General features: G+C 38.5%; 1 long non-coding RNA gene across 5 annotated transcripts in view; it reads right to left on the bottom strand.

Moving 5' to 3' along the window:
- Positions 1–13414: 13414 nt before the first annotated feature.
- The window catches only part of LOC120312278, a 76339-nt gene continuing 65781 nt past the window's right edge, over positions 13415–23972 (bottom strand). For 4 of the 5 annotated variants that reach the window (XR_005557840.1, XR_005557839.1, XR_005557837.1 and 1 more), the window contains 3 exons: positions 22696–22729; positions 20448–20715; positions 15000–15671 (listed from right to left, as the gene is read on the bottom strand). This is a non-coding gene — a long non-coding RNA (uncharacterized LOC120312278). Of the gene's footprint in view, positions 13901–14999; positions 15672–20447; positions 20716–22695; positions 22730–23972 lie in introns of those variants that run through there. The other variant, XR_005557838.1, reaches the window with a different exon arrangement.

Raw genomic sequence — 23972 nt, 5'->3', positions numbered from 1 at the left:
AAAAGGAAATTATAGTTCACTATAAACCAGCTCATGATAGCTCCCTAGAAAATTATTTCCTAAGAATCAAGAAAATGACATCTCTTGGTAGTAATAATGTCAGTGCTTAGAAGTTGGGGGAAAATACATGGAAACAAATTCAAAATGTCATCAGTTGACTGGGTAATTCACCTTGGAGCTAGTACTTGTAGCTCACTAGCTTGAATTCTGAACACTTCTATGGACATAGCTACTAAATACTGTATGTACCTCCATGCAGGGGATTCTGTTGTTCCAACTTTGGAGATTTTCTTGGTATGTGATTATTATTATTTATTAGCATGTGGCTATTGTTACATTAGCCAGGAGACTACAGTGCAATTGCAGAGTAGTAGTTTGGCTGCCAAGGTACAAGTTCTGTTGTAGGAAATGTGCACTTCCCATAGTGTACTACAAGAGAGCGAGCTGGCTTCACACCAGAAAGAAAGTGGCTCTTCCTGTAGCATCACCCAAAGCCCCCTCCCTTCCCGGAGCTACCTCACAAATGGGCACTGCAACCAGAAAGGTTCAGAGGGCAGGAATCAGACTGTCTGCATGGAGCACCAGCTCATCCTCCCACCGAAGTGCTACCTATTTTATCTACTCACATAGAACATGATTTCAAACTCTTAGGTGGACAGAAGCTGAGGTGAGTGACGGGAGCTCACCCCAGCATATACTGCTAGGACTCGAACCATTAGAGCAGAAACCATCTACAGTGTCATTAAGCCATTGAGCCACTGTGCCTCTTGATATGTGACGAATACTTTTTTGTGGCTGTCTTGGAATCACAAAAGCTTCAACTGTCCTTTTTCTGAGTTTAGGCTGAGCCAAATTATCAATGTTGCTCACTGTTTTGTTTGCACCATTTCTTGGTGTCAGTCATATAAAGCACGTCAGACTAAGAAATCAGTGCCATATTGGTCTAAAATTACTTTTATTGGAATAGTTATAGGGACAAAATTGAATGTGCTTCCCCCCCCCTTTATCTTTATGAGAACTAAGAAGATCCTGACTGAGACATAAACTACTTTTTTCTTGCTCCTCTGATTATTGCCCCGGTAGCAACTCTTTCTCCTGCCTTTCAAGGCCATTCCCTATGCCCTTTACACCTGAAATTAGGGTTTTTAAGATTACTATAGGGTACAAATGTTCCTTCCCACCCCCAGCTTCAACAGCTGGATGTCCTCCTCCAAGAGACTTCCCTGTAGAATTCAGATTGTCATGGTGATGGGGCATCACCACTTGCACGTCCCTGCCATGGAGACAGGGAGCTGGAATAGAACACTTTGTTTAGCGGCATTGGATGCTGACATTCTGCATCCAGCATATGACCTAACTGGGCAGGAGGGAGCATAATTGAGAAAAGGAAAAACCTTCCATTTTTCAAAGATGAGACAGCAATATAACCTCGTACATTTGCAAGGTTTTATTTCATGTGAGGATGGTGATTAATGATAATGATGATTCACCTTCTTCAGCATGAAAGAAAGCCTTCAGAAGCTATGTTAGCTATGTCAAAAAAAGAAAGAACGTGAAAAGAGGCTGTGGAAGGAAAAGAAAAGAAAGACAATGGGCCTGCTTCATGGTACTGTCACAGCCAGTTGTAGAGATGGGCTGTCCAAGAAAAATTCAGATAATATTGTACCTCCCACAAGAGATGGATGTGCTGTTCTTCATGGCCCTGTTCTTTCTGGAAAAAAGCAGAAAGCCCATGGCTACCTACAACCCTACTATTCACAGCAGCAGGCATGGAGTCAAGGCCACAGAACCAACCTTGTGGTCTGTATCTGCTTCACAATCCTGATGGCCTTTGAGGAACTGGGCTGCAGGGAGACAGAAGGCAGCCTGGCAGCCTTTTTTTCTGAAAGAATGAACAAGATAGATGGATGCCATCATCAAGGCAAGATTCAGCCAGTGTAAGATGTGAGTGGATGATGTTGGCTCCCTTCAGTGAAGCAAGAACAAAGTTAGAAGCAAGTACTTTAACAGGAAACTGTTAAAGGAAAGAAGCAAATGTTAGAATAGAATAGAGCTGGAAGGGACCTTGGAGGTCTTCTAGTCTAGCCCCCTGCTTGAGCAGGAGAACCTATACCATTTCAGACAAGTGACTGTCTAGTCTCTTCTTAAAAATCTCCAGTGATGGAGTGCCCACGATTTCTGAGGGCAAGCTGTTCCACTTGTCCTCACTGTTAGGAAGTTTCTCCTTAATTCTAGGTTGCTTCTCTCTTTGGTCAGTTTTCAACCATTTATTGTCTTGCCCTCTGGTGCTTTGGAGAATAGTTTGTTGCCCTCTTTGTGGCAGCCCCTCAAATACTGGAATACTGCTATCATGTCACCCCTGTTTCTTCTTTTCTTTAGACTAGCCAAACCCGAGTCCTGTTCTTGAGTATAAGTGCAGGAACTCTCAGGAAAGAACTATAAGAATGAATAGATCTGCACTGAAATTTCAGAAGAAAGCAGGCTTTTTTTCACCTCCAAATGTCCTTGATTTTGTGGGATGTTTTTTATATGTGAAATATGCATTTGTATCTGCATACAATCAGGGTTAGTCAACAGTCATGGAACCACAGGCTTTGTAGGTATGTGGTGTGTTGTGCAGGATCCTTGTGAGCGCTTTCCTTCAGGCAGCAATGTGTCGCAAAAACTATGATAAACATAATATGCAACAATCATGTTTACAAGCGCAGTCATTTGTGGTAGAAGCATTTCAATGGCTTGCCTTCCTCCATGGCTACCTATTAATTTCATAAAAGAAATTAATCTAACATAGAAAGACAAAAGTGTCATAATATTCTCTTTCTCTTTGTTGCTTTGAATTAGACCTTTGATGGTGGTGGTAAGGCTGCTTTGGTTTCACCATGGCTAGTAAAATTGTTCATGTAAATCACATTCACACAACTTAATTGCACTCATGCAATTGACTCATATGTAAGATGACAGTTGGAACTAATCTAAATCATGAAAATGATTATGTCCTGTGCTTACAGATGCCCAGAAGAGCTGTATTTGTCAAAATTAACCTTCATAATTACATACGCAGCCAAATTCTGCCACCTTGTGGAAAGCTGTCACAATCAAATTATTTAAATTTGATGTTATTGCTGCTGAATAATTGCTTTCATCCACTCTTCCCTGCCTAAATATCTGCATTTCTAGATATTGCACTGATTTTATATGCCACTCACATGATAACAATCATATCGTGTCAACTCTGATAACTGAAAATTCAAATCTCCCTCATCACTATCTCTATCATCACTGTCTCTATTATACAACCACCCACCCACCCACCCACCCATCCATCCTAATTGCTGCCAGTCATGTATGTTAGAGCCATGTTGAATAGCTCCATGACAATATCAGCCTAGTGATATTGTCTGGTGAATATAAAAAATAAAACTGCCCACAGAAATAATACACTTATAAGACTGCTCTTAAAATCATGTCTGGCTCACTGATCACTGTGGAGCACTGTTGTTGTTTGTTGTGAAGACATGTCCGACCCATTGTGATCCCATGGACAACATTCCTCCAGGCCTTCCTGTCCTCTACCATCTTCTGGAGTCCATTTGAGCTCAAGCCTACTGCTTCAGTGACTCCATCCAGCCACCTCATTCTCTGTCGTCCCCTTCTTCTATTGCCCTCAATCTTTCCCAGCATTAGGCTCTTCTCCAGTGAGTCCTTCCTTCTCATTAGGTGGCCAAAGTATTTGAGTTTCAACTTCAGGATCTGGCCTTCTAAAGGGCAGTCAGGGTTGATCTCCTCTAGGACTGACCGGTTTGATCGAGGTAGTAAAAGTTATGAACAATGCAACTGAATGGTTTAAAGGTCAAAAGGTGCTCCTCCACAAAGAAAGATCACATCAAGTGAGACTCTCTTTCTTCTCTCTAGCCTTTATCTATAAAAACTATTAAATGATATGTAGAAAGTTTGGCTACATTTAGCAGGACTAAGAATGCTTCCTCCAGAAGGCTCCTAAGGACCAATCAGAAGGTATTGTCCAGCAGCTGTCTTTCCTTCACTCAGAGATTTCTTGTGGAAAGAAACAGGATGGACAAAGGGGCGGGGCTTAAAGTTCTGTATGGAACAAAAAAATGGCTTCTGGTCTTCAGGCTTACTCCCCTCCTTGCAACAAAATACAAGGTAACTCAAAATCGGAATGTATAAGGGTTCTTTATGCAGACAACGGTGAGATTGTAAGGTTAGTGTTTTTGTAAGTCGCTGAGTAGCATTGAACAGGGGGCTCTGAGCAGTATACGAAAAAGTTACCAAAGACAAAGATCCTGTCAGCCCTTGAAGGAGGTAGGTTAGGAAAAAGAGACCACAAGAAAAACAAGAGCTGTGCTGCATTGGTGTAAGGAATACACAGGCAGTATTCATTTAGTGACCACAATTGGGACTTGCAACTTGATCATTATGTGAAGCAGATATTAAGTGAAATTGTCGCTTTTCTTCTTATCTTACTTCAGCTTTCATTTGCTTTACAAACCCGTGAAAGCCATAAATATGAGGATTGGTCATAAAGTTCTTTTTTTGTCATCATTGTAACAGTAAATGGTCACTAAATGAGACAGTTGCTAAATGAGGATTCTCTGTAATAATAGAAACTTGAAGGCTGGGCAGCATTTTTCCTTTTCTCCCCCTTATATCCAAGAGGCAATTTTAAGTTTCTTTCTCACACTTTGCTTCTCCATTTATGTTTTGTTACCTCTGCCTGGGTCCTTTTCTAAAGTCACCTTGGTGTTCCTCTACACAGATTACCCCTTAGCATTCTGTAAAACAACAAAAATATGATAAAATGCTTCTACAAGTCTTGACTGGAAGTATTTACTGTCTTTTAAAAATACATTTTTTAAAAAAAATATTTATGATTATATTCTATTTAAGAAGGTTAAAATAGTTACAGAGGGAAAGTGCAAAATAAACAATGTGGGAAAGAGAATAGCACAATGGATCCTATCAAAAAAAGTATCAGATATACAGTATATATGCAGTAGAAGCTCTTTTCATTGCATTCTTGCTTTGATTTTTCACACAGTTTAATATTTTACTGTCCCAGAGAAACACTGTCTTCAGAGTGTGCTAACAAGGGCCTGAAGAGTTCCCACCCCCATTTGCTTGAAATCATGCAAGATTACCCAACTTTAGTGATGATGGATGCTGTCATCTTTCCATTTGGTGACAACACAAAGAAAAATGTCTCTGTTCTTACACAAGATCTCCCCATTCTGGCCTCAGACTTCATCGTTCTAGAGTAAAAAATCAGATGGGACACAAGCTTGTTGAAATGACTCCAAATCTGACAAAATTGCTCATGATTTCAAATCAAAATTTTTTTAAAAAAAAAAGTTAAATAGCAGTTTAATTTGGGACTTATTATGAATAACTTGTCTTTTGCCAACCTGCAAGTCAGAATCAGCCAGGCAGATTCTTGCCTCTTTCAAAAGAGAAATATATGAATGAATATTTTTGTTATAAAAACCACAGCAAAATAAGCTAGTATTATGAATTAAATGTGATCCTTCATAACAAAATGTTATCTTGGTTGTGTACATTATTCAATGATATTTCACAGACAGCTTTATATTTGGGGTAGACTTAATAACTCTTCTGCCTATTTTAGCTGGAATTATTCATATACATTTGGAGTACATACATATGCATCCTTTTCTTGTATATTGTGGCTTCAGTAACATTATCTGTGCCTAGCAAATGAAAACAATGCAGCAGAAATATTCTAGAAACTGTTAGATATGAGGCAGTTGCTATGGCAAACAGATAAATGTATTTTGCGGGCAAAGCTTCAAATCTGAAATGTTTCATGCTTGAAACACACCTATGTCCAACTCATAAATGTTGTTTTGATTCAGCCTTAGTTTACTGGATTCTGCAAGATGGCACTGCCTAATCAACAGGATCCAGAATGTACCAATTCTCCCCAGCCATACCCTTGGATTCAAGGGAGTGTGGGTAAACCTTATTTGGGAAAAGGAAGGTCAAGTTAAAGCCACTGAGGACAGGATTTGTCTAAGCATCCTCCTCTCAGTCCATCTATAAATAGTAATGGGTACAGATTCAACATTGTAACCATCTTGTGAGATAAAGTAAGTGAGCTTTTTGGATGAGATGATCTATGAATCCTGTCCTGTCAACTAAACCACACTTAGTAGATAGTTTATAAAACAAAGTGGGGTTTAAAAAATGGAGAAAAAATTCCAAGAACTAAGAGACTTCTATTTTATCACAAAAGGGTACGGTTTCCCTACAGCAGACATGTCAAACACAAGGCCCAGGGGCTGGATGCGGCCCGCGAAGTGGTTTCATGTGGCCCGCGAAGCCATCCTGGAAACAATGAGGGAACGGCCCCCACTGCCTTGGCCCTGGCTGGCTGGGAGCCAATGTACAATTTTGTGATGGCCATCTATGCTGAAAGGCATTCAGTCTTAGCTCCACAAGACCGTCTGGAAACAGTGAGGAACCAGCCCCTGCTGTATCGGCCCCAGCCCCTGGGTGCATGCTGGGGAGGTGTCACTCTTTGTGAGGAATGAAGAAATGCACCATCACCTGGAAGTGGCCAGCAAATGGCCCTCGCCTACTTCACATATCCGGTTTGATGGGCTCTGGCAGAGGGGTTTCAGCAGGCAGTGAGGTTCCTCCAGTGGACCATGCCTTGGCACTTGCCCCGGTCCCACCGCCTTCTGCCAGAGACCCTCAGATCTGTCCCACTCCTGCCCAGGCCCCCACAGGCACCCTTGACACGAACCATGTAGTGCTGGCCATGCCTACCCAATAGGCCACACCCACTCTGTCCACACCCATCCAGTAGGCCACACCCACCCTGGCCACACCCATCCGGCCCCCCAAGGGCAACTGCAATGCTTATGCGGCCCTCAATGAAATTGAGTTTGACACCCCTGCCCTACAGTATTCACATAAAGTGATTAACTATTTATTATGAAAAATCATATTCTCCCTTTCAACTACTTTTTTTCCTTGTGTGACATCAAATCAGCATTGGCTCTTAGCAATCACGTAGACTTTCCCCAGGATGAATTGTCCCCAACCTGGTCCTGACAATAAAATAAAAAGTTTACCAAATATCAAGGTGTTTATGTTAAAAAATCAATAAAATATATTTAAAATAAGAAGTTGAGCCAAGAACAACTAAACTCTGAAACAATAGACAAAGGTGATCAGCATATTTAAAGTAGATCAGGGAATGTTACAAGAATCAGAAAAATGGCTGATTAATTACTGTTAGGGAGAGAATACAAGGACTGTGTGTATGATGGGTTTGAGATAAACTTAGGGAATTTTGGACTGGAGTTCAGCTTGATGTTTTAAACAGTATGGAGTTGTGAGATCTTTCTTAGATCTTTCTAAGAGCTAGGCTGGGGCAGTGGTTAGAATGCAGTATTGCAGGCTGATTCTTCTGACTACCAGCGGTTCAATCCTGATCAGCTCAAGGTTGACTCAGCCTTCCACTCTTCCTACTGAGGTTGGTAAAATGAGGACCAAGATTATTGGGGACAATATGCTGACTCTGTAAACTGCTTAGAGAGGGCTGTAAAGCAGTGTGAAACGATATATATAAGTCTAAGTGCTATTGCTGCTATTTCTACTTCTAAAATAATATTCAATTTCACTACTCCCACCAAAACACAGTGCTGTGATTTCATCCAGATTTTTTAAAAATATATATATAACATGGAAAAGGCGACTGTACCTGCTGCACACAGGAATTTCAGAGAATGGCTCTGGTGATCATCTCAAAAAATGGTCAGACCAGATTAAAACAGTTAATCTTCCAACTGCAGAATGGCACTTTGACTTGCTTCAAGCAATGGACTGAGAACTAATAGAGAAGCCAGATGCTTTACTTCTTAGATACAAACAATCACTTAGCATGATTATTTCATTAATGTATGACCAATTATGTCCAAATCAAAAACAAATGAAAATAAATTGTGTTACAAAGTCTCCATGAAATCAATCCTGGATCTTGGTCTGTGAACATTTTTGTACCTGTTAATCCTTACAAAAAAAAAAAAATCTTCCTATTTCCTTTAATACATTATCACACTGTTTATGCATAAATAAGATGACCTAGTTTTTAGCATGTGCATTTACTTAAAGCTTTCTTTCTAGAAAATACAATTAAAAATTAAACAAGCATCGGAGAATAATCCTTTTCATATCCTTTGTGTTACTGCTGGAAACAGTATTTGGTAATATGAAATAGAAAGCTGAATGTCATCTGTAAACAGACTTCTGTATATCACATAAGATATGTCATATCATTTACTGAGAAATATAAATATTTAATAAAGACAACCTATATATAGAAGCTGAGCTTCTCAGTATTTAATTGTATTTTTACTGATATAATAGAAACTAAAGAATACATCTCAATTAATAAAAATGGAACCTGAGGTGTGTATTTGCCTTGTACAATTTTCTTTCTTTTTTTGTAATATTTTATTAATTTTCTAATTTTACATTTAAGTATTTAAAACGTGTATGTTATTTTAAGTATTTAAAACGTGTATGTTATTGAATTATCGATTAACCCAGCTGGGTTAATCGATAATTCAATAACATACAAAAATCTTTAGTACAAATCTCAAGCTACCACATCAAATAATTCCTCTCTTTTTCCCTTAATATCTACTGTCTCATATTTAAACTAATACAGTTCTTATTATATCAATTAAATGAAGATAGCATTGTTACAATATCAATAATTTTTAGCTGATACATATCCTAGTTACTTTAACATTCAGTCTTTATAGACAATCAATGTCCTGTAATTAGTTTTTCCCAATTTTTAGTTTCCCATCAATATTTAAATTTAACATTTGATATTTATAATTTCCAAGTTTTAGGTAACCAAGGTTTCCTTTATCACAATTCATAACAAAGTCTAATATTCAAAATACACATCTTATCTATTTGAATATATTCTATTTCCCAGCATCTTACATCATTTAGTTAATAATACGATAACACCCTTATTTTCAACTAGTTTCCAAATGTCTTAAATTTAATGACCAAAACTTCCCCTATTTCAACATCAAATATTTCCTCTCTCTTTCCCTTAATATCTACCTTCTCATATGTAGTTCTTATTATATCAACTAAGTAAAAACATATTTATTACATTTATCAAGAAATTTTAGTTTATACATATCTTAATTACTTTTACATTCAACTATAGACAATAAATATCCTATTTATTTGTTTTCTCCAATTTTTAATTTCCCATCAATATTCAAATTTAACTTTTAATATTTATACTTCCAAGTTTTAAATGACCAAAATTTTCTTTATCTCAATTCATAACAAAATCTAGTATTCATAATACACATCTTATCTATTTGAATATATTCTATTTTAATTAGTAATAAAATCCTCTCTAATAAATCAAAACCCCAATTTTCTTCAGTCTTATTCTGGCTTTCTTCCTTTGCCAGCTCGCCTTCCATGTTAGTGCTTTTAAGTAGGTTGTTATATATCTTACTTGAAATAAAAGAGACCATCCAGTCGCCAATTTTTGGGAAGGGCTAGCAAATCATCTCTCTATTATTCCAGATCCCCATAGTTGTCCTGATATGTTAGTCTTCCCTTCGGTCTGTTCTTCTTCTTGCTCAAGTTTCTTCTGGTTTATATAGAAAGTCTTTTCCACTTTCAGTGTTGTCAGTCCCTCTCCTAATTTTTCCATTGACCATATTTGTTGGTCAGTTGAATCCTCTATCATAGTATTTAATTGTTCCACTTCTTCTGTTATATTCTGTGTAGTTGATTCTTTAATTGTAGTTAAAGTTTGGGTTTGTATATCAAGGCTGACATCTTGTTCTTTTCTGTAGCATCTTATTTCATCACCAGCTGAAAGTATGGTTTCATATATTGCTTTCAACATAAAAAGAATCTGTTCCTGGTCTTCATCCATATTCTCTTGATGGTGTGTTAAACTGAGAGCTTTAAAGTCAGAGAATGAAAATAATTTTATAACTGAGTATAGAACACAGCTGGGTTTCTCACAGCTGATATTTGTCAAGGTTGAAAAAGTCTTATCTATAGTCTGGGCTTCAAGCCAAGTCTCTTGTAGACAATAACAAGTTATAAAATCAAACTTGGCCACAGGATGTCACCATTGCCATTTAAGATTTTTTAAGTCCCAAATTTTTGTAATCTTTTTTCCAATTTTATTTCTTTTTTGTAAATAAAACCAAAGTCTTCAGTGAAGATAAGAAATCTTTTGGCCCCCAAATTTTAAAAGCATATAAATCCAGTTACATTAAGGTTATTCTTTCAGTGTTTTTACTTCCCTGGATAGTCAGTCACCACTATTCTTAGAGGGTGGGATAGAAATTCCCTTCCCTCTCTCCTCACACGGGGGGGGGGGAATACTTTGGGCAGCTTTTACAGGAGAAGAAAATAGGATTAAAGAGAGATCAGATCTCACCCAGTCTCATCCACGCTCCTTTAAAAGTGCCTGGTGGTAAGTTTGACTTTGGCTGTCTGCAGCCTAGTGATGAGCCATATTTCTATGGCTGGTCTTTCGTCTGCCAGTTTGGAGGGCTGCCCCAGATCGAGCGAAAGGGCTATCGCCTTTCCATGATCAAGCGGGGGTCCCCTCCTTGCTTGTTGCCCCTACAGGGCAACTTTCGACCCTTTCCAGGGTCCCCCAGCGGTGCGAAACTGAATGCAGAAGACGGAGCTTGCCTTCCAGTGGCCGTAGCAGCTGCAATGGCAAATCGGAAGTCTGCCTTGTACAATTTTCTAATGGAGAAGTACATGATGGTGGACTGCACCAAGGGCTACATAGCAATTTGGGACTGGCTGAACATTACAGCTTTCAGAAGTTTGAGAGATCTGGGAATTTTAAGGAGTGAAATGAACCTCTTAAACAATCCGCACAGCACCCATTTTGCTCCTTAAACTCTCCCTAGGTTCCCAAAGTGAGAAAGGACCAAAATGTTTGGCCTTATACATTTGGAGGTGGAAAGGCTGTGTGGGCTGGGATTCTGCCAGGTCACACGTAACCCTTGGTAACCCCCACTACATACAATGTAATTCATTATCTTTTTAGGCTTTTCAGAAGCCCAGTAGAATAGAATTTTATCTATGGTTTTTGTAATCTTCCTCAATAATGTTAGAGGTATAGATCCAATGGCATTGACTCTTCCGTGTCTTATGATTTCTTGACCTTCATGGGAAGAAGGGTGTAGATTGAGTGAGTTATGGATTGACTCTGTGGCCATTTTTCATCTACTGCTTTGCTTGAACCTTACCTAGGAGATTTCTACTCCTCCTATTAGAGATGTGGTGAGTTAGATACTAAGCTTTGCCTATCTCAAGTATTTGCTGTAAATAAATTTCCTTTCTGCTGTAAGGGATCATCTGAACAACTCATCATTGTTCAGGATGGATTTCTACTTTTGGGAATGCTCACATAACGATCCAGAAGACTTCAACCTTCAACATAATGGAACCATACAGAGAGATTAATCATGAATTTTGCCTGTGGAAGAAAGGAATACAAGGATTGATACATTATGGAAAACTTATGAAGGCAGGATTCAGTTTATTGTGTCAATTATATTTCTTTTAAAGGATCCATATGTTCTCTCAGCCTGTCCCTGTAAACTTGTTACAGAAGCTACCCTCTATATTTCTTATTTTTGTTATTGTTAATGGACACCCACACACACATACGCATCCCAGCCTGGATAAATTTGATGGTTATAAGATAGCCAGTGTTAAAATCCCTGAGATTAATTGACATATGTATTTCCCCAAGGAGCAGTTCATAAACCTGGCATCTGTCCAAAGCTTGGAAAGGCAGATGTAGCACAGATATCCTACCAATCTGAAACTTTTGAGCTTATTGCATTATTTAAAGTGAAATGCCAGCTGAGTGGAGCTGTGTTATAATAATTAAAATACATGCCTGTCACTAACCATGCTCACAGATACTTTGTGGACTCCTCCATTAGGGATTCCTTAGGTTTCTGAAAATATTTCCATGATCCCTTTATATCAAGGGTGCAAACTTGCAATGTCACGTGATGTCTCGTGATGTATCATGACTTTTTTGCTATTGCCGGCAATGGGGTGGGCACGGTTTCGCTATGATGCATCCAGACCGTGGGCCGGCAATTTGACACCCCTGGTTTATATTATTGTTTATTGGGATATTGCTAAAAGGTTGGATTATCCAGTCTTTTCTGCAATAAGAGAAGGGTAAGATATTCAATGTGATTCTACTTATTGTAGAAAATATAATGGCTATAAGTCTGTAAGTAGCCAGGCAACTGTCCACCAGCTGAGATTTCCATTATTATGCCAACTGTCTTTCTTCAGACTTCTGTCTTCTGTGTAAAATCTATGTATTGCCTCCCTTAGCAGATAAAACATGACTTATCCTTTTGATTTACTCTCTTAGAATAACTGGATTGCACTGGAGAACAACTGGAATGGAATAATTATACTACTCTGGCCATTCCACACTTGTTGATTCAATGGGGCAGGATTAATGTCTTCCCATTTAACAGAATATTTTCTCTCTATTTAAGATTTTTGGGGGGAGGAGTAGGGAGAAGAATGTAGAGATCAGATAAATGTAGAGGCACCTTATGAGCTAAAGTTAAAACCTGTTTAGTGGAGATGTACAGTACTTTGAAGCATGCTTCAGTTTAGTACCGCTTTGATCATCCCATCAATGCCCATATTGAAAGTAGACACCTGAATCATATGATTCTGAAGCCCTTTGTCGTCTTTTGAAGTACGATGGTCCTGAAAGCAATGAGAGACAAGCAGAGAGGCTGCATGCTAAGAAAAAAAGAGGATCCTTCTAGGATAGAAACAAAGTGGGGATGGGGAGCAGTGCAAAGAGAAACTCAGAATTTCTGTTGGTGGATGTCACTAAGAGTCAGATGCATGGAGATTGCTAAAAATGCAAGAAGACCTGCGCTAGAGCATTTTATTTTTTTATTAGCTTATGATATAAAATACAAAAATTTAAAAGAAAATAGTAGGAAAAGAGGGGAGGGAGAAGGGAAAAGTGTAGGGAAAAGGGAAAAAGGGAAGAAAAGATGTCGACTTCAACTCCCTTTGGTGCAGTAGAATAAGATGATAGCATCAAACCCAGTGGTGGGATTCAAATATGTGGACAACCGGTTCTCCGTGTGTGGATGCCGCTTCCGGAAGTCCATTCTGGGCCTGGGCAACAAAAAATTAGCTCCCGGTTCTGCCGAAGTGGTGCAAACCGGCTGAATCCCACCACTGATCAAACCTGAACTTTTTACTTTTACATAATATAAACTAGCCATTTCTATAACAACAAACCTATCTAATCAGAAAATCCAAAATCAAAGTTTCATTTTTTTTCCACCTCAAGCACAAAGTCCAAAAGCAGTTTCCAAACAGAAACAAAAGTAATTGTTTTTTTGTCTTTAATCAAAGCAGTCAATTTAGCCATCCCTGCTAACTCCATCAACTTTTGCAGCCAAGTTCGTCCATTGTGGGGATCAAAGTGTCCTTCCATTTTTGTGCATAAATCAATCTTGTTGCCATCAACATATATAACATCGAAGTTCCACTTTTCCCCCTCAAGTCTTTGAGCATTTTAAAGGTTCCTGGTCAGATCTGTGGCTGCTGTTTAGAAAGTTTTAACTTAGCAACCTTTGAGCATCACGTCTTCCCTTCCCTACTTTGAAGTTGAACCACAGCGGCTTTTAGTTCACAACATGCTCCTTGACTGTCTGCTTCCGTCTGACAATGGTAGATGAGGTTTCACATTGAGGACACTGTAATTCCTTCTTGATTGTAGATCATGGTTTTGAATGGTTCGTGTAGGCAATGTGCTTGCTGTAATCTGAGATGAAAAAGGTTGTGCGTGGGTTACCAGCAAGACTCAGCAAGTGCTTTAGGAAGCGATCAAAAAGCAATCTGCTGAAATGGCACCAGCTTTATGAAATCAATCAAGCTAAACTCTTGGCCTCAGGCAAATGCCTCCATCTGAGCAACTAGACAACCGGCTGACACAGGATTTCAAATTTCTGGGTGCTGCCAGTCAAGTTCATGAATTGTCTGTTGCTTGTGGTGTGTGGGAAGAAGACTCATTTGCAGAACTGAAGAGTTCTCTCAAGGCATGGTGGGAAGGGGTCTGGGCAAGGTGATTCATTCACCCATCCAGCATGAACTGAAACCACTTTTCTGCATGATTTTTTGGTGTCATTTGATAGATATCCATATCAGCATTTAGTTGAAGACATGCCACTGTTTAGTTTGGAGTATTAAGAGATGGGTAGTTGGGCGGGTGGTGAAAACAAGATTATGACAAGTCTTTGCAGATATTGATAATGCATGCTTGGTAGGAACTTCTTGCTAAGCTGTCTCTTTATCTCTTAGTTTCCTTCTCATCAGACAGTAATTTAAAACTGTGTTCATAATAGAAGTAATAAAGAGAATATTTTTAGCAAAGCTGAGAGGTAGCATGATGAATTTTAGTTAACAATAATTTATCTGATTGTAATGTCTGGAACATGTGCAATCATAACCCATTTTCTTACATCACCTTAATTAGGACTGGTTGCCTATACATTTTTGAACTCACAATTAACTCACAATCAAAACATCAGCTTTAATATGAATGATGGATTTGCCATATAATTGACCTAAGGGGAAGGGAGAGAGAAAAGCATAATGTGTGAATATATCCAAACAGAATATTCACTCAGATATATTTGTCTGTGAAGATGGTGCAGATAGTCCTCGACTTCCATCAGTTCATTTAGGGACCATTCAAAGTTACAATGGCACTGAAAAAATTGACTTATAACCATTTTTTACACGACCATTGCAGCATTCCCCACAGTCACATGATTTACATTTGGATGCTTGGCAACTGGTTCATATTTATGACCGTTGCAGTGTCCCGGGATCATGTGATCTCTTTTTGTGAACTTCTGACAAGCAAAGTCAATGGGGAAGCCAGATTCACTTAGCAATCATGTTACAAACTTAACAACTGTAGCGATTCATTTAACAAATGTGGCAAAAAACGTCATAAAATGGGGTAAAATTCATTTAACTCATTTAACCTTGCTGGTCTCATCTGTTGTCTCTTGTTTTTCTTCTTCTATGGTATTGCTTTTGTTTGGGCTTTTATTACCTCTTTTTTCAGAATTTCCCAAGCAATTTTTCACTTAGCAACATAATTTTGGGATTCAATTGTAATTGTAAGGACTACCTGTACTGGATATTCTTGGAAGAACGCATTTGAAGGATGCTTGATGACATAGTCTTCTTTGTCAGTCATGTTCATCTCCTGTTCAGCAGTGCTTCTCTTAGAGTTGCCATCCTAATAGGTTACATGAAGATCCCTTATAGTGCAATATACTCCGACAACATTTACTTTCCTCTGTTATAGTTTCTAAGCATCGATAGGAAGCACTTTAGAATTATAACTGACCATTTAACAAGTCAGGGTTGTGTTGGGCTCAGGCAGAACCTAGAAAATAACAGTAAGAGCTTGAAGTAGGTCTCCAGAAGACCCAGCACTTGGTCAAAATGGCAAGAACAGCATTGTATTGTTGCGCTGCAGGCTCCACCCCTTTCGTACAGCATGCAAAATCGCGACACTCCTATAAAAAAGGCAGAATGTGTGTCATGGGATGTGACATTGCTTTCATCTACCAGTTTCCCCCTCCCCCCCCTTCGATACCAAATGCTTTTGATTTAGTTCAGAATATAGAAACTAGAGGTATTTGCCTGGCAGAAGAAATCTGGCAAATCAAGAATTGGAACTGAAACAAGAATCTAGTAGCATTCAAAACTCAGCATGCTTTATATTATTGATTGATAAAACTTTTACCATGTGAAGAAAGATATCTTGAGGTTTTATAACAGAAGTGATTTCACCAGAGTTATCTATGCAATGGTAACTTCCAAATTAGGATACTGCTGGATATTGCCTTTGATGTCTTCCAGAAATGTAGTAGCAAAGGCAATCTCATAGAAACCAGCTAGGTTAAGTTATTAGGAACACATACTATATTTCTAACCTATTTTTTTTAATGTATCCTACTGTTTTGTGACATAAGTTAATTTTCACTGTAATGTGGAACAGCGATACAGTTCCACAACACTGTCAAGAATTGTATTAAAAACATACTTTCCTCTGAGAGGCATAAACCTTGGTTGAGACAGAAAATCACTCCAGTGGGGGAAAAGAAATCAATAGATTTCTTGAAATGTTTTATTAAGAAGCCCTTTTTGAGGTCTTTTCAACAAGAAGACTCTATCAGAGCCCTTCAAAATACATATTTCCCATCTTTTCCTCCCCACCTCAGCTAATTCTTTTTTAATAATAATTTTATTAAAGTTTACAAAGATAAAAAAACCAAGAAAAACTAAGAAAAATATAAAAAGTAAAGAAAAAATAAAAAAGAACAGAATAGAACAGAACAGAAAGAGAGAAAGTATACAGTAAAAGATGATTCTCCTTTCCCTCTAGACAAGTATAAACAATTTGGATAATTTAATACCTTCTCTAGTACTTCAGCACTCTGTGACATCATGGTGGCCACATAACCATGGAAACAAGGGCTGGCTTGATGGCCCTTGAAACGGAGATGAGCACTGCCCCTAGAGTTGGCTACAACTAGGGGAGCAAAATCCACAGGGATCCCTTTCCTAGTGCTTCAATTAAAAAAAACCCCTCTTCTTCTCCTATCTCATCCCTTATCAATAATTAATTTACAAACCATAGCCTTCCATTCTAACTAGCAAAAGTCTATTAAGAGTTACTAGAGATATTAATATATAAAATTTAATATTAATAAACAATTAATTTTATAATCTAAACTTATCAATTTGTCTAAGAAATAGAGTAGAAGAAATCTCTCTTCACTTATAAACAAATGTTTATGGTCTCATCATACAATCCTAGTCAAAAAGAAATCTCATTAACAACTACCAGAAACAGATTTTAATATTTATTCAACAGATTCAGTTTATAAATCTTTTAAAAAGCTTCATCTTTGGTTCTGTCGTGTAATGACCCACAAGCTGATTTCTTATCATCTTCTTGGTCTCCTTCCATAAACAACTTGAGCAATTCCTCTTTGCCTCTTCTCAGAAAGAGTTTCCTTGGTTCCACACATTCCTTTTGCAAATACAAAGTAAGCAGGCTTTCCGAATGACTCTTCTGATTTAATATTTGTATGTCCCCTTTAATTATTAAGACATCATTTGGTTTCATTTGTAAATCTGTTTTGGTATTGTTTCTCCTATCACTTACAGTATATTTTGGCATTTTAAAATCCATTTTCAGATCCATCACATTTTTTCCCATATCATTTTTTTAACCCAGCATTTTTTAAAACTCCAAATCCACATTAAAATCAGCCTCAGACTCTGTTTTGTCCTGTAAAATCTGTTGTTCTTTAAATATCCTCTGCTATAATAACAAACAATCTGGTAAGTAACTTCTAACTAGACTGTTCCAAAAAAGCTTTTATTTTTTTCTATAGTCAAACATTGGCACTCCATGCTCTAGTCTAGCCCAACAGTGGAACTGCTCTTTTTAAAGAGTAATTAATCCTTTGTTCTTTCTGGTGTTCTGCAGTCATTATTCCTATCCCCTCTTTTCATCTGTTGCTTTTCCAATCAATAAAACTTTCCCACAGGAGGATTTTTTTTTTTACAATTAGTTTCAAAGTCTTCATATACTATTTTATGCAGTTTTAAAAACACCCCACAGGAAATATTCTTTCAAATCCATCTAGCCCCTTAACTTTCCAAAATCAATACGCTAGTCCCACTTTTTCTGTTTTCCAAAAATTAAAGCTTCTCTTGTTTAATCTTTAAACTTCTTTAGCATTTCTTTCATCTAGGGTAGAAAGAAAATCTCCCACTGTAATACAACACAGCTTGTCTTTCTTAACTAAAGAAATCAGTAATAAGCAGTTTTCTAAAGTAATTAAGAGAGGAAGTAGGCAGCCCCAGTGTCTTTTTGAAAGGTGCTGAGCATGGCTTAGGCAAGATGGATATTCTCCCCAATCTCCGGACTTCTCAAATCCACTAAAAAAACTGTTTTACAATCTCTTTGCCAGTAGAATCTGTAAGGAGCCAAACATGAGCAAGCCTTGTTTTCTCCTTAATTGGGAGACGACCGCCGAGGAGCCAATTCCTTCATGACCGTCTATTTTGGCCACATTCATCAGCTCCCCTCAGCCATGCTGCCCCATAAGTCCCCAGGCTCAACTGAGTCCAAAGATCTGGTCACAAAACTCAACTTCCCTCGGAGGTAGCTGATGAAAAGGGGAAGACAAGAGGGTAGAATGATGGCTGCTCACAATTTGTGTCGCTTAGCTCTTTGACAGAGACCAGATCAGGAGATTGACAACACTATAACTCTACTGTTAAAGAGTATATTTATTTTATTTTATTTTATTATTTTATTTTATTTTTTAGATAATTTATATAGCTTCCTACTTGCTCATAGCAACTCTAGGCAGCTTACAGAGAATAAAAACATAATGTAGAAAAAATAAAAATAATAAAAAAGTAAATAATAATAAAATAATAACCCCCTACGGTCTCTCTTGGCGACAACATGCACTCCATTTAATGGGCTCCATCCTACTCTGGATTCCCCAGGCCGGCTGGCAAAACCACGGCTTCACGGCCTTACGAAAGAGTGTCAGAGTGGGGGCCAGTCTAATTTCTAGAGGGATAATGTTAATAACAGAATCTTGAAACCTGACAATTTCCTTTTCATTTATTTTATTTACTATTTAGATTTTTTTAAATCCCGTATTTACTACTTTATAGGTACCTCAAGAGGGACAATATCTTCCTCCTATTTACCCCACAGCAACCCGGTGAGGTGGGTTAGGCTGAGACAGAGTGAGTGGCTTCCATGCTTAAGACAAGACTAGAATGCATCACCTCCTGGTTTCTAAGCCAAGACTTTCACCACAATGCCAAAAGAATGAAGGTGGGCTAACTTTCACTTTCTTTCTCACTCCTGTCTCTTTTTCAGAGCGGATGTTTCTGCAATGGTTGCCACCTGTTTTACTCAAGGTTGTCTCTGTACTCCACTACCCAATCAGGCGGGTTCTGAGGTTACGATTGCTTTATTAAAAGCTATGTATCTCAGTTGGCTGTAGACTAATATACCTTCCACCCAGCCCCTGGTTTCTTCTGCTCAGTTGTAAGCAGTGTATCTGCCCGGCTGTGAATTAGCTGAGAGTGAGCCCTCTGTGAGTAGGTCAGCTAATAGTGGGAAAGCACTAAAGCAGACAGGTCAAATTCGCAACATCACGTGACGTCATGCAACGTATCAGAGCTTTTTTGTCATTACTGGCAATGGGGTGGACGTGGTTTCCCGATGATACATCTAGCCCGCAGTTTGACACCTCTGCACTAAAGCTAGATAGCCTGCATGTAGGCATGGAAAACTGTGGCCCCTTTGTTCCTATTTAGGGGTTATGTAGTTACTTGCAACCCACTGATAATATCCCTAACTAAAAACGGCAGCTAAAATTGAAGTCCAAAAGCTCTGCAGGGCACCAGGTTAAGGAAGACTACCTTATCTATGTCTTATTAGCACTATGACTCAGTAGACTGGGTGATGAAATTTAATTCCCATTTTCACTGAGAATATTCTGTTCTTTTTGTCCTTTGGGAGGCTGAAAGCTTTGTGCTAAATTGACCTGAGGCTGAAACTTGTCATATAACAAGTTCTTCAAAGCACTTAATCTGCAGCTTAAAATAATTTTTTTTTTTTAAAAAAAAAAAAGAGAGATCGTGTTTATAGAGGAAAATTGGAGATGGGAGAAACCTGCTTTCACGAAGACTTTTACCAGAAAGAAAAAAAGGGAGATGCACTGAATATAAGAGACCATAGGTGCCTTTTGATGTATTATAAAAAGTTTTGCAAATAAATTCAGCGTCTGGCTGAAACAGCTGCAACAATTTCCTAGGCTGAATGAACGGTAGAATAGTTCAAAGTGATGGTGAAATGTGCTTACTGATGCAAATGCTGAAACCATTATCTTATTGCCAGTGGCTCCACCACGGGCTTCTGATCACAAGGCCAGAAAATGTCTGGCTACTGTTGCAGAAAAAAAGTCGTATTATAATACTTGCCACTAGGCCAAAAAATAAAATAAAATCTCAGTTTTGAAAGGATGTTACTTGTTTGTTTGCTTGTCTAATGCCAGCTATCAAAGGCAGCTCCTGTAATGTAAGAATCGGCAAAGATCCAAAAAGGAGTTACCAGCTTGTACATAACATTAGCTCAGCTATCTGCCTGCACAAAGAGGTTTATCAACTGAAGCTGAGTAAAAGCATCTCTAAATAATGAGGCCACTTGTGTCTCTATGTGCAATGATGGATCAATGGGTACTCACAATTCTGGGAAGAGTGCACCCCTTCTAGAACAGTAGAGTACTGTCCAACACTCATATTGTTTGGAGTTTTGTTTCTTCCATTCAATTGGGTCCAATTCTTGGAGATTGTCTGGACACGCCACTTGAGTTTTCTTGGAAAGGTTTTTTTCAGAAGGGCTGAGAGAAAGTGACTGAGCCAAGGTCACCAATAAATACCACATCCAGCCACCGATTCAGAACAGAACAGAATCACAAAGTTGAAAGGGATCTTCGGAACTCGAAACATCTCCTATCATTGATGAAAAGAGAGACAAAGCTGGTTGGTATTAATGACCTTTGTCAGTTTTTTTTTGTGGTTGTCTATTTTTAGATAACACTTTTCTCCCCATCACTGTATTATATCAACACCTGAAAGAAAGACAAAATAAAACATCTGGTTTCTTGTTCTGCATATACATATTCGAAAACATTGCCTTAATTGTCTTGCAGTTTATTTGCCTTTTAATGAGTATAGATATGATCTAGTGAAAGTTGAACACTTAAGTGGGACTCATTTTAAAAAATGGAGATATGCTGGCCAAGAAGACATTCGCTATGGGCACAACACTTTTATTGTGGCATCCATTTGGGACCCATTTCTTTTCTCTGCTTTTTTAAAAATGATTTTCATCAAGGGATTGTGCAACAGATTTTTAACAGCAGCTTCAGTTCCATTTTAGTCCTGATCCATTTGGAGAAAATCTTGGGTGGGTAATAATTTGAGTAAAGTTAGAACTTGTTAAAGTGGGGCCTGGATGTCACAAAGAAAGAAAGCTGCTATGTAGAAAGAGCCTGTAATTTTCAATGTTATCTTTGATCTTGGAAGAATGCCTGGGACAACTTCAGAATCAATTTCATAAGTAGTTAATGTATTTTGTATTTTGTATAGTGTATTTTATTCTGTTTGATAGCAATAATAAAAGAACTTTTAAATTCTGAGCCTAGTAGAACTTCATTTTGTTCCTAATCCTGTAATCATGGTCCTTATTCAAAGAAAGACAAACAGGGGATTATTTGTTCACAGAACAATGATTAATTAGATATTCAACCATTCAAATTCAACTTAATTACAACTATAATTCCCGAAATCCCAACTAGTCCAGCAGAAGAGGAATTCTTGGTTCCAAAGCTCTGAAGGGCATCAGGTTAGAGAAGATCAACTTATCTAATGCTCTCTTGTTAGTTTTATGTCTCAGTAGGCTGGGTAATGAGACTAGAACAATTTCAGTTTCAAGCTTATAAACCCTGGAGTAATTTCTATAGCCTTATCTCTTTGAAATTTATCAGCCACACCAACTCTTCTTATCCATTGGCAACACCTTTCCCTGACTGTAAGGGCAGATCTGGCCAGATAAACAGGGTCTGCATAGGTAAAGAAGAATGAAAAGTCTGTTTGCAGTTGGGGTAGAAATCAATCATGCACAATACAGCATGCTAGGATTAAGCTTCCAGCCCTTCCTCATCTGCAATCGGTAGCTCCCATTATTGCCATACAGGACTGTTAGCAAACCTATGGCACGCGTGCCAGAGGCGGCACTCGGAGCCCTCTCTGTGGGCACACACGCCGTCGCCCCATTCCTGCCTCCCCTCGTGCCCCCTCCTCACCAGCCCCTCCAGAGGGAGTTGCCCCTGGGCATGGCCCGCATAGAGCAGCGCAGCCAAGGACATGGCAGCCGGGCAGCAGGGACAAGACTCCGCCCTCGTGCCCTGTCGCATGCAAATCATGCTGTGGGGTGTGGGCAGAGGGCGTGGCCGCCATGGTGCTGCAGGGCTGCCTGGGCAATCTGCTGCGGAGGGCCATGGAGGCAGTGGGTGGCCCTGCGGGTGGGGAAGGCAGGGACGGAGCGGGGGGCGGAGCGGGGAGAGCGGAGCAGGGGTGGGGCAGTTTTTGAGCACTCGGTCTCTAAAAGGTTCACCATCACTGCCATACAGTCTGGAGCTGTATTAGGAGTTGCACTTCAGTAGCACCTGGAGCCTCCAACATCAGGCTTAAAGTTTTGTCTTTGAATATTGTTTTTTTTTCAAAACAGTTTTATAATAATTATTACTGGAATATGTTGAAGGTCAGGTAGATTAGATAAGGAATTTGTGTTGGGATCACCCCTCACAAATATTCCAGAAAAATTCCTTTGCTCTTTGCTTTTAGTAAATATTTATTCTTTTCATACGTGAAATAACTGAACTTTAAGGTAATAGAACAACAACAACAACAAAAGAAATAATACATTACCTGTGATGGTCCTGAGGATTAATAGCTGCAGGCCCTGAAGTCACATTAACACAAAACAGAAATATTTTAAGCCACAGAATAACTCTGGAATTGGTTCTAGTAAAGAATAAACATATTTTAAGAAAACCCATTTGCATTATTTAAAAAAGACATGAAGCATTACTGTTTTTTCACATATAACTGGTTTGAAATTAATTTTATTTAACTTCAATTTTTGTTTATTTTAAACAAATAGTTTTGTTTGTTTATTTGGAGATTCTCAATCTAGGTCATGGTTATCCCAAAGGTGCTTTTTTTCCAAAAGGGAGCTGGACTTTGTTTTTGTTTTTTGTTTGAAAACATTTCACTTTTCATCCAAGAAACTTCTTCAGTTCTTCAGTTCCCTACTAGTCAGTTAGAACTGAAGAAGCTTCTTGGATGAGAAGTGAAATGTTTTGAAAGAAAAAATCAAGAAAGTGCTTTTTGGAAAAAGCACCTTTGGGATAATTTTATTTGTTACAATATTTCTATGCTGCCCTAATCCACAAGACTCAATGGCTTTAGGGTGCTGGGACATGGGTTCGAAAGCAACTTCCAACGATTTCTTATGTGTTATGTTTTGCTTCAAATGCTATGCAGTGGTGGGATTCAAATATGTGAACAACCAGTTCTCTGTGTGGATGCTGCTTCTGGGCCTGAGCAACAAAAAATTAGCTACCGGTTCTGCCAAAGTGATGCAAACTGGCTGAATCCCACCACTGATGCTATGTATACTTTAAGTCTGTCAAACTGTTAATGAATGGGGAAAAAAGCCAATATTGCCCTCTACTGGATGCAAAAAAGAAAAGAAAAGAAAGAAAAGAAAGAAAGAGTTCAGCTCTCCATCAAATGCTTCTCTAATGACATTCAAGCATTATGCCATAAATTCTAAGATGTAAGTTGCTAGTCATGAGTTGGCCAAAGGTTCAGGTTTGCAAAGTTCAACCAACTTAGAGGCTAAATTGCAAGCAGACATATTCTGTTCTGGAAAATACAAGCACTGAGACCTATAGCCCATTTCTGCAGAAGGTTAATCTTACATAATTCATCACTAGCTTTGTTTGGATATGGACCATTACATGGCTGGTTCAGCTGCTAATGGAAGGGTTTAATTACTGTGCTATTTCCTGTCATTTAAAAAGGGGGGAGAGTTTAAACATAGCAACAACTTTTACAGAGAGGCGCTGTGAACACTCCCACTTAAATAGGTGAGAATTTAACATAATCATTCTAACATCAGGAAAACACATTGGTCTCTT

Source organism: Crotalus tigris, unplaced genomic scaffold (assembly GCF_016545835.1).
Source record: "Crotalus tigris isolate CLP2741 ecotype Arizona unplaced genomic scaffold, ASM1654583v1 scf7180000018477.2129921, whole genome shotgun sequence".
Taxonomy (NCBI): Eukaryota; Metazoa; Chordata; class Lepidosauria; order Squamata; family Viperidae; genus Crotalus; species Crotalus tigris.
This window is presented reverse-complemented; position numbering and strand designations above follow the sequence as displayed.